This window comes from Euphorbia lathyris, chromosome 2 (assembly GCF_963576675.1).
Source record: "Euphorbia lathyris chromosome 2, ddEupLath1.1, whole genome shotgun sequence".
NCBI classification, from domain to species: domain Eukaryota; kingdom Viridiplantae; phylum Streptophyta; class Magnoliopsida; order Malpighiales; family Euphorbiaceae; genus Euphorbia; species Euphorbia lathyris.
Genome location: NC_088911.1, coordinates 131,989,092 through 132,003,557, shown reverse-complemented (window position 1 = coordinate 132,003,557; position 14,466 = coordinate 131,989,092). Strand labels below are relative to the sequence as shown.

General features: G+C 38.7%; 1 long non-coding RNA gene across 4 annotated transcripts; it reads left to right on the top strand.

Moving 5' to 3' along the window:
• The first annotated feature begins 637 nt into the window (after nt 1-637).
• LOC136216873 (uncharacterized) lies at nt 638-13,021 on the top strand. Of its 4 annotated transcripts, none has more exons than XR_010683391.1 (4): nt 638-787; nt 1,036-1,391; nt 1,461-1,550; nt 2,411-2,843. It is a non-coding gene; the product is annotated as an uncharacterized lncRNA (long non-coding RNA). The 4 variants fall into 4 exon arrangements; XR_010683390.1 differs by having other exon boundaries at nt 638-840; XR_010683389.1 differs by lacking the exon at nt 2,411-2,843 and adding an exon at nt 12,420-13,021 and having other exon boundaries at nt 638-1,391.
• The last annotated feature ends 1,445 nt before the right edge of the window (nt 13,022-14,466 follow it).

Below are 14,466 nucleotides of genomic sequence, written 5' to 3'. Positions count from 1 at the left end.
GCGCAGGCTGTTCAAGGAATTGTCCTCCCGCGGATGGCTGAGGCAGTTGGTCTTCTAAAGGCGATGCGTCTGGTTCAGCAACAGGGGTGGGAGGGGATCTTCTTAGAATTGGACGCTAAAGAGGTCGTCGATGCGTGTTTTGCGGATCAAACCGATATATCAGAGTTTGGTATGGTAATTAGGGAATGCTGTCAGTTAATACAATGTATAGGGAATGTTTCTGTTGTTTTTGCTAAAAGGTCTGCCAACCAAGTGGCTCATAGGTTAGCTTGTGAGGCCTTGTCTTTGGTTACGCCTACTGTCTGGCATTCAGAACCGGGTTTTTTACGTTCTGTGTTAGCCACTGATGTATCGATGTTTCATATATAAAATCCTCTGTTAGTTTGCTGTCAAAAAAAAAGTTTGATAATATAACTTAGTTGTAATTTTATAATTAATTAGGATATTCATGTATTTCACCCACCGTATTTGTAACATCTCGAGAAAAAAGGCCCTAACCCAACCATTAAGGGCTGAATGGGCCTTCGCCGCAGAACATCTTCCCTATAAACCCCCTTGTTTTAAAACCCTATTTTTGAAAATCTTATCTGCCAAAAGCCCTCTCTCTCTCTCTCTCTCTCTCTCTCTCTATAGATACTCTAGATATGGGCTTTCAGTTCCTTCGTTCACAGAGTCTCTTCTTCCATGCGGCCGCTGCCGATCCGCTCCGTAGGATCTCCGAAAGCTTTCAATAGAGCACTCTCTGCTGCTGTTAATGTTGAAAACGACACCTTCGACAACATGCAAGGTATTAAATATCTTCTTCGCCAATTAGCAGATCATCAGGCCGAATCCATTCGAGTCAGTTTTCTGTTTCTTTCTTTCTATTTCTAAATTTCTTAATGCTTTGCATTTGCTGCTTTTGATTCTTTCCTTAATTAATCTTTAAAAACTCCTATCAAGATTTTCTGCCTTTGTTTATCAATTTTTTTCCTTGTTCGGTTATTTCTTCTATCTTTATTGGAATATTTTTTTGAATATTTGTCTGTTCATTAGCTTGAGAAAACATGCGATTGGATCAAGGCAACTCTTGCAAGTGTCCAGATCTCTAAAGGATTGGAGAAATCATCACATTGTGGTTTTGCATTTCGGCTAAACGATTCTGAAACAGTCACGGATACTAACTTTGAATTCATCAGAGACAAAATTGTCTTAGAGATCAGTGCTGATCATCTGATTACAAAAAGCTTAAATGCACGTCTTTTATCTCTCATGTAAATTGTTGAAACCTTTCATCTAAACCTACCTTTAAATTTCTTACAGAATGCTTGCAGGAGTAATCCATCTGATGAAATAGCTATAAAAGCTATAAATACCTTTATGATGCCACTCTAGTCGGCAGTGGATTTTTTGTAAGTTCATGTGAATTTAGGGCTTTTTATTGCATTGCCGTTCATAATGATTGACATTGATTTTTGCAGCCTGAGAATCCAACAATGTTCATACAAATGATGTATGACGCGGCGGCAAAGGATATCAGAGAATGTTTGAGGAGGAGAATAATGTTGAAGGTGAAATTATTTCTTCTTTGTTTCTTTTTCCCTTTGGGTATAAGACCTAATTAATTTGTTCTATATCCAGGTTCATAGTAAAAAAATTGTTCATAGTAAACAAACAGGGTCATTTTTTTTATAGGAACAAATAGGGTCTTAGAACAAGGTAAAAATTATTTTGGTGCTAGAATTGTAAATCCTATTATATATATATATATATTGCCGAAAAAGAACCATATATATATATATATATATATATATATATATATATATATATATATAACCGACTTGAGAGGCCAGCTAAGAAAACAAAGAAACAATTACATAGAAAGGTGTTCCCATAGATGAGAAACCATGTAGTAGGAGCAGAATTGTTTATGCAAAAATTTATTAGTTAAGTTATGAATTGCCTAATTACAAGATCTACCAGCAAAGATAAAGGAAACAGAATGAAAAGATTCAGAGAGAGATATAATATTAGTAATGATCATGCTAATCTCAAAAACCACACGTTGAAAGCCTTTTTCGAACCAAAGATAACACTGTCTACCAGAGCTTCAGACACTAAGCTCGACTTAAGAGAAGAATAATGCTCGCATCGACAACTAATAGTGTTACCCAAATGGTCACGGGCTATAATGCCACTGCTACTGAGCAAGGATTGCAAAATAAAGCCCCCATCCACATTTATCTTTATCCAACTAGAGCAAGGTTTGGATCATAATAGAAATTGTTGAATTGAAGATCGGGGCGGACTAATTGTGTCAGGGGTAGAAAGTGAATATTTCCATTTCGAATACATAATCACAACTTTAGTGACAGTTTTTGTTATGTTCCAAAGATGTTGATTGAAAATATAGTCATTTTGTGCTTTCTAGAGTTGGCATAGAGTAAAGTAAGCCAGAGAAGCGCATGCAAGGAAATAGGAAGGGAAGGTATTCAATCAATTAGGCTCAGCCAAATTTGACTACAAGAAGAACCACGAAGTACATCAGACCTACATATGGGGAGATGAAAACCACATCGATTTGGCCAAAGGGAAATAAAAGAAGAGGTGAGAGGCATCTTCCATCATAGGGCAGAAAACGCATGACATACGTGTAGTAGTAATACACGTCTTCACGAGATTATCAGCAGTTGGCAGCATATCAGAAAGTATTCACCGTAGGAAGATCTTATTTTTGTTGGGAGTGATGTGAATCAGATTGTGCTAATAAAAGAGTCGAAACAACATGTGTTTACTGACTTAATGGAATAAAATGATTGAAAACTATGGCTTAATGGCGTGTGGGACATGTGACACCTCGTGTGGCTTGTCTTTGATTGGGGTAGATGTTGTTGATCTTTTAGTCAATAGTCTTCCTATGCTTATTCTGGCCACATGTCGTGTGGGCTGTGTCACGCTGTGTGGCTTGTATTATTGTTCTAAAACTTGTTCTTTCTTTGGCTCTTTCTTTGATCAACCCAGGTTTGTGATCAATGAATCAACCTGATTGTGTTTCTTGAGCAATAACTCGGGTTTGATGTTGTGCCAACTTCAAAATATCTAGCTGGGCGCTCAATTGGTTATAGTCGGTGTACTCATGAGTTTTCGGCGTGTGCTTTGTGGTCTTTTTCTTCATGGTCCCCCCGTAGCTTTGGCCATGTTGGGGTGCGGGTTAGGAGCTACATGCTTTCGTTTGGATGTCGATGAACTTGAGATGAGTGGCCTCGATCGTCATTGGTTTGAGGGCCATGACGTATAGTGCCTCCCGATCTTGTCTTGGGCAATGATTGTGACGATGTGCCCGAGCCCAAGCTTGACCTTCTTTTTCTTGTTCATACTCCCAAGGGAGTCTTTGATAATACTGGTGGGATCCACACCCAAGTCATGCTCCACACAATAAAGGAGGAAGAGTTCAGACTCATTGATCTAACTCAACTCTGCCTTCCTAGTGAAGATGAATGAATGCTATGAACTGGTGGAGGAGGTGAAGGAAGGGGTTTTGGATTAGCCGTGTTTGGAGGTCTTTTTTATTGAACTCGTTGAACCTCGTAATTTATGACTAATACTTCTATGAATTCATATCATCGGGCCCGTTAATTTAGGGATAGAGGCTCACTATAATTTGGCAGTGGGCTTAAAACCATTCTTTGTTGAGAGTTTAGGTTGTAGAAGGTAGTTATATTCCTTTATGACCGACTTGGTAGTGGTGTAGAATTCCTCCACTAAAGGTGCATATACGATGTAATGGGTGCGGTAGAAATGATCTCACCCGTCCGGTTTCATCGTATCCTCAAAGTCTTGCAACTAACCTTTGTCTCTTAAGTAGAAGGAGTCGAAAATTAGGATGGTGGTGCACTTACTAGCAGAGACATTGAGATAACGGTTTATTTCTTTCTCGGAATGGATGGAGAAAGAGCAACCGTATTGGAGGGAAAGATTGGTGTTTGGTGCGGGTGGTGGTGTGTCATGATGTTATATTTAGGAACTCCCTCACCTCTTCTTGGTTTGAGTGACCGAGCGTTTAGTGCGTGTGTTTCTCTCACTAATGATCGGGGTTTGTGTTTAAGAGGAAGAAAGAAATAACACAAAGGGAAGATTGGAGAAGAAGAATTAGGTGTGGTGTGAGGGAAGAATGGAAATGGTGTGGTTATTTATAGATGGGGAAGGGACGTGAAAGAGAAGCACACACATTAAACGCTCGGTCACTCCAACCAAGAAGGGACGAGAGAGTTCCCAAAAACAACATCACGTCACGACACACCACCACCATTCACACTAAACACCAATCTTCCCCCTCTCTCCCTCCAAAATGGTTTCTCTTTCCTCCATTCCGAGAAAAAAGCAAATCGTTACCACGACGTCTCCCTAGTAAGTGCACCGCTTTCCCAGTTTTTGACTCCTTCTACTTAAGAGACAAAGGTTGGTTGCAAGATTTCGAGGATACGATCAAAATGGTCGGGTGAGATTATTTCTACTGCACCAACTACACCGTATATTTGTCTTTAGTGTAGGAATTATACATCACTGTCGGCTCGGTCATAAGGGAAGTTAACCATCTTTTACAATTTATTTATTTCTATTTTCTCTAGTTTATGCTCACCCGATCTCGGAGTAGCACTGTTGTTCCTATTGATTTTGAAATTGAACGTACTTTGTAGGATCAGGAGAGAGAAATGGAAAATGTCAATAATGAAACCAACCCGAAAACAACCAAAGGCAACCCAACCAACCCGTGAACAACATCCACCAAAATAGAGGAGGCAACGACATGAGGACAATGATGGAGATTTTCGCTCCATATAGGCCACAAAACCGTAATGGAATCATCGCCTCAACCACTCCGACCAACACATACAAAATCAAAACAAGCATAATCCAATTGATCTAACAACTTGAACAGTTTGGAGGGGAACTTCATGAAAATCCTAATGCGCATCTTGATAAATTTCTTATGTGTGTCGACACTTTTCGGCAAAATGGTGTTTTGCAGGGATTTGGGGCACCAAGTGACCCAATCAAATCGCCAACAACAAGAGAGATAACAAGGGTTTCTCTTGACCAACATCGAGCAAAACCCACGACCAAAAAATCGGGAGTCCGCACAAGTGATCACACTCCGAAGTGGTAAGGGTTTGGAACCATTGATTCAAAAAGAGATTCAATCTGCTCTAGAGGTAAGCGACAAACCGGGAGATGTAAGCAACTCCGGTTCGGACTCTAAAATGCCAACTTCTTCGGGTAAGCATGAAAATATTAGTGATCCAATTGGAGCTTACATACTGAAGCTCCCCTTTCCACAAAGATTAAAAAAAGATAAATTGAATCACCGATATTCCATTCGCAGAGGCATTAGAACAAATGCTCACATATGCGAAATTTCTTGCCAAGAAAAGAAAGTTGGAACAAAATGAGGTTGTAGCGCTCGCGGAGGAATGCTCTACAATAATAATAAACAAACTTCCACCTAAGCTCAAGGACTTATGGAGCTTTTACATCCAATGTACAATTGGAAATGTTGAATTTAGTCGAGCTTTGTGCGATTTAGGTGCTAGTATTAATCTAATGCCTTTATCTGTTTTCAGGAAGCTCAGGTTGGGAGAACCGAAACCTGCCAACATGATACTCCAATTGGCCGATAGATCCATTGCCCGGCCTAAGGGAGTAGTGGAGGATGTCTTGGTGAAGATAGACAAATTTATCTTCCCCGCTGACTTTGTAGTGCTCGATATAGCGGAAGACAACTCGGTACCAATCCTCCTAGGGAGACCATTTCTTGCAACCGGGAGAACTCTTATTGATATCCATGCAGGTAAACTCATACTCCGGTTGCAAGACGAAGAGATAATATTTAATGTTTACAATTCCATGAAATTCTTATCTAATACCATGGAAGATTGTAATTTCATAAACTCTATGGATCCTATTGTTAAAGAAATGTGTGATACGTATTTCGTAGAAACCTCTTCAGGTCCGAACGACATTGAGCACGAGGAAGAGGAGCCAATGAATATCCATTTTGAATACTCCTCTGAAGTGGAGCAATACTTGTGGGTAAAGAGCCGGTCCGAGGGTTTCGATCCGGATAGCAAGCCAAAACACAAGTCCTCTTTATACATTGATTGCGGTACTACCCATTTAGAGACGTAATCAACTGCTACCAAAATGTAGGAGTTGTTGTGCAACTTAGGGAAAGCTCCCATAAAGTCTATTCCATATACGTCAAAGAGTTCGCAAACTAGAATCCCTTGTTGAACATTTCATTTTTTCGAGAAATGTTTCCGCTCCTTTGACAAGCGTAACAAGATTTGACGAAGTCTTAGATATCCTTCGACATCGTTGGCCAATAAAAGCCACATCGCCATGGTTCGACTTGGGCCAAAGTGCCCATTGGGTTTTTGGGTATGACACATATGCAGTATATTGTTTACCTCTTCATTTGGTACACACCTACGAATGATATTATCGGCACATGTTTTAAACAAGAATGGTTTTTCCCAAAAGTAATTTTTAGGATCGTGAAAGTATTTCTTATGCTGCTCATATGTAAGGTGAGGGGGAAGAACATTACCGACCTTGAAGTTTGCCATGTCGGCATACCAAGGGAGAGAGGTTACCGCAAACAGTCTCATCCGGAAAAGTTTCTTTAATCGCCACAGGTTTTGGAGATTTGGACTCTTCATTCTGCAAGCGAGAGAGATGGTCGACCGCGACATTTTCTACTCCTTTTTTATTTTTGATTTCAATATCAAACTCTTGGAGTAGAAGGATCCACCGTATCAAGCGTGGCTTAGCATCCTGCTTGGTCATAAGATACTTAGGGGCTGCATGGTCAGTATACACGATGATTTTTGACAATATGAGGTATGCTCGAAACTTACCAAATGCAAAAACCACGGCTATCATTTTTTTCGTAATGGAATAGTTTTGTTGGGCTTCATTAAAAGTTTTGCTAACATAAAAGATTGGGCGGAAAAGTTTATCCACCCTCTAACCCAAGCAAGCACCTACGACCAAGTCATTTGAATCACACATCAATTCAAATGGGAGGTTCCTATCGGGTTTCACTATTATAGGTGCGTTGATTAATTTATCCTTAAGTGTGTTGAATGTGGTCAGACATTTGGGGGAGAAATTAAACTCCGCATCTTTAAGGAGCAATTGTGTCAATGGGGTTGCTATCTTTGAGAAGTCCTTGATGAACCTCCGATAGAAACCCACATGACCCAAAAAGCTCTGGATTCCTTTTACGTTAATTAGTGGAGGTAATTTTTCAATTACCTCGATTTTGGCTGGATCGACCACAATTCCCTCCCCGGACACCTCATGTCCTAAAACAAGAAAATCTTGGATTATGAATTGACATTTTTCCCAATTAACAGCAAGATTTGTGTCCTCACAACGTTGAAGGACTTGGTCAAGATTGGTCAAACATGTTTCGAAGGATGACCCAAAAACAGAAAAGTCATCCATGAAGTCCTCAATCATTTCGGAGAAAATGGTCGTCATGCAACGTTGGAAGGTGGCGGGGGCGTTACATAGCCCAAATGGCATCCGTCCATATGCAAATGTCCTATATGGACAATTGAATGTCGTTTTCTCTTGATCCGAAGGATCAACGAGAATTTGCATATAACCGGACAAGCCATCCAAGGCGCGGAAGAATTTGTGTCCCGCCATCCTTTCCAACATTTGGTCAATGAACGGCAATGGAAATGATCTTTTCGGGTGACTTCGTTAAGTTTCCTATAGTCTATGCACACTCGCCACCCCGTCACATTTCTTGTGGGGATTAGCTTCATTTGATAATTTTCCGTTACCGTTGTGCTCCCTTTTTAGGGACACATTGAACCGGACTTACCCACTGACTATCAGAGATATGATAGATGATACCTGCATCGGGGAGTTTGACTACCTCGGTTTTCACTACCTCTTTCATGTTGGGGTTCAATCGTCATTGAGGTTGCACGGTGGGTTTGACCTCGTCCTCCATGAATATTTGGTGCGTGCAAATGGTTGGACTAATACCCTTGATGTCGTGTATCGTCCATCCAAAAGCTCCCTTGTGTTTTTGTAGCATCGCAAATAATGCCTCCTCCATGTCTTCTGTTAAGAGAGAAGATATAACAACCAGTAAGAAATTAGGAGGTTGCAAAAAACCATATTTTAAATTTGGAGGCAAAGGTTTGAGCTCCAAAGTCGGTGGTTGTTCTAAAGAGGACTTGGGTTTTGGCTTGTTATCTTGGTCCAACCACTCGGACCGACTCTTTGCCCACAAGCATTGTTCCACTTCAGAAGAGTATTCAAACGGGATGTTCATTGGCTCCTCTTCCTCGTGCTCAATGTCGTTCGGATCCGAAGAGGTTTCTGTGAAATACCTATCACACATTTCATTAACAAACATGTCAATATGATCCATAGAGTTTATGAAATTACAATCTTCCATGGTATTAGATGAAAATTTCATGGAATTGTAAACGTTAAATACTATCTCTTCGTCTTGCAACCGGAGTTTACCTTTGTGGACATCAATATGAGTTCTCACGGTTGCAAGAAATGGTCTCCCTATGAGGATTGGTACCGAGTCGTCTTTCGCCATATCGAGCATTACAAAGTCGGCAGGGAAGATAAATTTGTCTACCTTCACCAAGACGTCCTCCACTACTCTCTTGGGTCGGGCAATGGATTTATCGGCCAATTGGAGTGTCATGTTGGCAGGCTTCGGTTCTCCCAACCCGAGCTTCCTGAAAACAGATAAAGGTATTAGATTAATACTAGCACCTAAATCGTATAAAGCTCGACTAAATTCAACATTTTTTCGATTGTACATGGGATGGAAAGGCTCCCTAAGTCCTTAAGTTTGGGTGGAAGTTTGTTCATTATTATTGCGGAGCATTCCTCCGTGAGCGCTATGGTCTCATTTTGTTCCAACTTTGTTTTCTTCGTAAGAAATTTTTTAAGAAATTTCGCATATGTGGGCATTTGTTTTAATGTCTCCGCACATGGAATATTGATATAAAGTTTCTTAAAGATTTTCAGAAATTTAGCATATTGGTGATCCAATTTATCTTTTTTTAATCTTTGAGGGAATGGGAGCTTTGGTACGTAAGCTTCAATTCGATCACTAATATTTTTATTTTTACCCGAAGAAGTTGGCATTTTAGGGTCCGAATCGGAGTTGCTTACATCTGGAGCGGATTGAATATTTGAACCGGTGGTTCCAAACCCTTACCACTTCAGAGTGTGATCGCTTGTGCAGACTATTGGTTTTTTTGTCGTGAGTTTTGCTCGGTGTTGGTCGGAATAGACCCTTGTTGTCTCTCTTGTTGTTGGTGATTTGGTTGGGTCACTTGGTGCCCCAAATCCTTACAAAATGCTTCGTTATCAGCAAGATGTGCGGAAATTTCTTTAAGAAGATTTATTACCGTTTGATCTTTGCGTGTTGCTTGGAGGTTATTAGGTTTCACCTCCTTGCGCATTTAGGGATTAACCCAATCCTTGCTCCTTGTACTCATGATTAAAATCGGATGAGAGCTTCAACACGTTTTGATTATTGCCATACGACAAGTTTGAGTGTTGGTGTCGAGGCATCCATCCCTTGTTATTGTTATTATTATTGTGATAGTGATAAGCATTTGAGTTAGGATAAGAGTTATAGTTAGAATTATACCTTTGATTTCCTCTTACATAACTTACGCTTTTGGCATCACCGACGAAGGGATTTCTGGCTTGGCAATCTCGACCATGATGGACGCCACCACAGTGGTTGCATATCAGGACATGTGGCGAATTGTTGAGGCTCAATTGTGCCATCAAGACATCTAGTTTTTTGTTCATTTCTGCCATGGAGTTCTTCGGAGCCTCATCCTCCACGGTGAACGTTTAGTGTCGCGATGGTCCGGCAAGCCGATCTTCTTGCCATTGGACACTCTTTCTTGCGAACTCATTGATAAGCTCGTATGCCTCATTTGCCGACTTTCTAAAAAGGTCCCCACCTGCTGCGGAATCCACAGTTGCACGATTAGTGAGAGTCAAACCGTGATAGAAAGTACTTACTAGATCGTGCTTGGGGATGTCGTGATGTGGACAACTTCGGAGTAATTTCCTGAACTTAGCCCAAGCTGAATGAAGTGTCTCGTATTCAAGTTGTCGAAAAGAGGTGATGTCGTTCCGAAACTTAACCGTTTTGGATGACGGGAAGTAGTAGGAAAAAAACTTCTTTTCGAGCTCCTCCCAAGATGTAATAGATCCTGCTTACAAGGATCGCAACCATTCCAATGCTTGACATGTCAAAGAAAAAGGAAATAACTTTAGACGGGCGACCTTGGCCGGAACACCATTTTGTCGAGAAGTGTCGACACATAAGAAATTTATCAAGATGCTTATTAGGATTTTCATGAAGTTTCCCTCCAAACTGTTCAAGTTGTTGGATCATGCTTGTTTTGATTTCGTATGTGTTGATGGTCAGAATGGTTGGGGCGATGATTCCATTACGGTTTTGTGGCCTATATGTAGCCAAAATCTCCATCATTTTTCTCGTGTCGTTGCCTCCTCTATTTTGGCGGATATTGTTCACGGTTGGTTTCATTGTTGACATTTGCCATCTCTCTCCTGATCCTACAAAGAGTACGTTCAATTTCAAGATCAATAGGAACAACAGTGCCACTACGAGATCGGGTGAGCATAAACTAGAGAAAGTATAAATAAATAAAGAAAATATGAACACAACCCTCCCTAATCATGAATAAGTTGATTTTGCTTCTTTCTTTCTGCAACGCTAGCGTGAATTTTTTTGGAATATTTATCTCTTGTGCCTAGCCAGAGCATCTTAGCATGTTGCTTCCAATAAATCGCCACACACTCCAGCACTCTATTCAACTCCTTTTTAGTTTCGAAAAATAGCTTGATTGAGTTTGATTCCCCTTTTGTTGCACATCCTTGCCAATGTTGTCAAACATAAGCCCTAGAGGTAAATTATAAATTTGAATCCAAAATGCAGTGAAATCGACACACTACAGCCGCTGCCATACCACTCTTCCATTCATTCCATACAAGAATATTATTATCGAAGGACCAAGGGCCTCCCTACAATACTCTATCCCGATCAGTGACATGGAAAACTCGAAATTGAATAGGTTCGTACCAATCTCTATAATTGTAACTCCATATATCGATCGCCAGAGGTTCGCTAACATATCCTTCATGGCAATGACATTAATCTGTCTATCGGTCAAAAACTTTCCTACCATAGTCAATCTGTTTCCCCTCCTGTTGTCATGTGTCTTTGCGGATATAAAATCCAATCCTTCACTCTCTTTATTGTTATCTAAATACTTGTCATCGTCACTTTATCCCGAAACCAGTCGCTTCAACATGATCAAACACCACGATTAGAACAATCAAATCTCACTATAGGAGAGACACGCACACTCGCAGGAAGGAGCGACTATTAGGGTAATATATAATACTTTATGTTTTGTAATTTACAGAAGGTTTATTTATATTAAACTTTTAGTAACTATAAAAATTAGTTATTTTAACTCTTAAAAATGTTTTATGATCATCCCTAAAAAATGTTGTATGAACAATGTATATAATAATCGAGTTTTATATTTTTATCTAATTTTTTAATATCCAAAACATTAATGTATTGTATATGGGATTATAATTCACTGAGGATTCAATAAATTTGAAAATCATATATCAAATAATATTTACATGCAAATAGAATATATTAATGAGTTGTTTAAAAACCTATTTACTTTGAAACCTTTAGTTTATTCATTTAATACATTTTATAAAATAATAAGTTTTATTTTTAAAACAAAGCAAGTGTAGCTTCTACCTTCTATTAATATCTTAGAAAACAAAAACTGAACAAACATTTGGATATGCATACCACCATTTAGTACTGGGGTTGCAATCGACCTGAGTTGACCCGAACTTTGGTATGCTTATGCTTGGGTTGTTCGAAAAGTAACGAGCTCGAGTTCAACATCTTGTTCGTGAACTGCTCGTGAGCAACTCATTAATTTTATTCATAAAATTCGTTTGCGAATAACTCATAAACTATATTGATTAATTATGTTTATTTAAAAAAAACTTTTAACACAAAACTATATTATTTTACATTTTTGCATTTATAGAAGTACTACTATTATAATAAAAAAATCGAACCAACCTTGTTCATGAGCGTGTTCATAAACATTATAATCGAGTTTGTTCATAAACTTATAATCGAGCTTTCGAGTCAAGTTTCAGCGTGCTCAAGCTTGGTTCGTTTATAAATCGAGCCAAATATGGCTGAACTTTTATCGAGTCGAATATTAAACCGCTCATGAGTGGCTCGACTCATTTACAACCCTATCTAGTATCAACATAACTAACCTCGGATTTTGCTACAGAGTCAGCCGCAACATGTCTTTCACGAAAAGTGCGGAATCCAAATCATGTCATTACTAGCTATGCGTAGACAACAGACCCGATCTTGGACGAACTCCTAGTGAACATTAACTCGGCCAAGAACATATTAATCAAAATGGAATCACACTCAAACCATATGGAGAACCATTTGAATTCATGGATAATTTGATGATTTATGCTAAGAATATTGGCAAAGAATTTGTGGGGAAATGTCATTAAAATTCAAAAAGCATCAATAATACATGATGGAATTTATACCTGTTACACAAATTCAATCCTAAAAGAAACCAGTATTCCATTTTAAATGTGTCTTTGTTGTTATTTTATTTTTATTTTTGTCTCCCATTCGATATTCTAGTTTAATAGTCAAAATTAGTCGAGATTCGAATCATCAGTGAGTTTTTTTATTGGAAAACGAAGCTCTCTTATTAAGTATTTAATGTATTTTAGTCTGTAATTCGAATACTGATTGAATGGTTAAACTGAACTAATAACAAAACATATTTATGTATCGTTATTAACAAAACATATTTAATTAATTATGTATCGTTATTAACAAAACATATTTATTACAACTATTCATTTGTTGCCAAATCTCTCACCCCAAATATTTACTTTTTAGTTCCAACACAAGTATCTTACGAAACAATACTAATATCTCATAAATAAGGGCTAATTACAAATCTAGTCCAACTAAAAAGGTTTATTTACATATTTAACTCACTTTGCTTCCATCTCACTAAATTAGACACTTTCATCCACTTTGGACAAGAATACTCTTATTTCAATTCATCTTCTTCCTCAGACTCTCAACATCTTCTTCACCATCCCAAACCGACGAAAAGATGGTGGTTTATAGAGAGAAGAGATTATGTTTCGTTCAACCTTTCAAGAATTAGTATCTATGGAAGAGGATTAGGATGGAAAGCTCAAAAAATGGGAAAGAAAAAAAATATAACAATTGAACTGCTGCGATGTCGCATTTGTGACGAATTCGTCCCAAATGCGACAAGAGTTGTCGCGTCTGCGAAGAAATGCGACAACTGTTGTCGCATTTGTGACGAATGCGACAAATTTTGTCATAAATGCGACAACAATGGAGGAAAATGGTGGAAAATTGAGAAAATTGAAACGATACCATTACAAATGAAGAAAGAGGCAAGATCAGTGAGAAAAGTAGGCGTATAAGCCAAAAACATATCATTTCTACGGGAAATTGAACATAGTACTTTAATAATCTCAAAAATCGCTAACGATTGGTATCAGAAATTGAAGAAGATGAACCAAAGAAGAAGTTGAAACGAAGAAGAAGAAGAAGCGGATGAAGCGGAAGAAGAAGAAGAAGCAGGAGCAGATGGATCGATCGAATAGAACTAAGGATAATTTTCTCCAAAGTGGATGAAAATGTCTAATTTGGTGAGATGGAAGCAAAGTGAGTTAGATATGTAAATGAACCCTTTTAATTGGGCTAGATTTGTAATTAGCCCCATAAATAATTTCTTCCTCATTCTTTTTGCATTATTATTATTTCCTGAAATTTTCACTAAGTTTTGTTGATTTCGGTTATAGAAATCACTTTCAAAATACGTTAGATTCTTCAAAGATGGAACTTCTAGTCAGACTAATGGCGGAGATCGAAAGAGAGTTTGAGAGTGTGATTACAGCATCCTCATACCCTCTTTTAGACCGGAAGAGCCAGTTTTTAGACTTGTAGTGCAAAAGCCCGTAAAGGCTGGCAACTTGTTTTTTTTACCCATTCTCTATTAGCAATGGATTTGAACTACTTATCTTAGGTGTAATTCCTGACGACTGAAGGTGCTCCAACACTCTGTATCCTTTTACCTCCACTCGTTATTATGGTGGTCGAGATGCAATGGAACCCATACATAACCTTCTCCGTGTACCACTAGATCCAACCTATATAAAAAAATGGAATATATATAGTCGCAGTAAATTAGAACTAGGTGTTAGAAAATAGAAGAACGTAGCCATAGCGGAAAAATAAAAAAAATGTCTATTTCCTTTAAC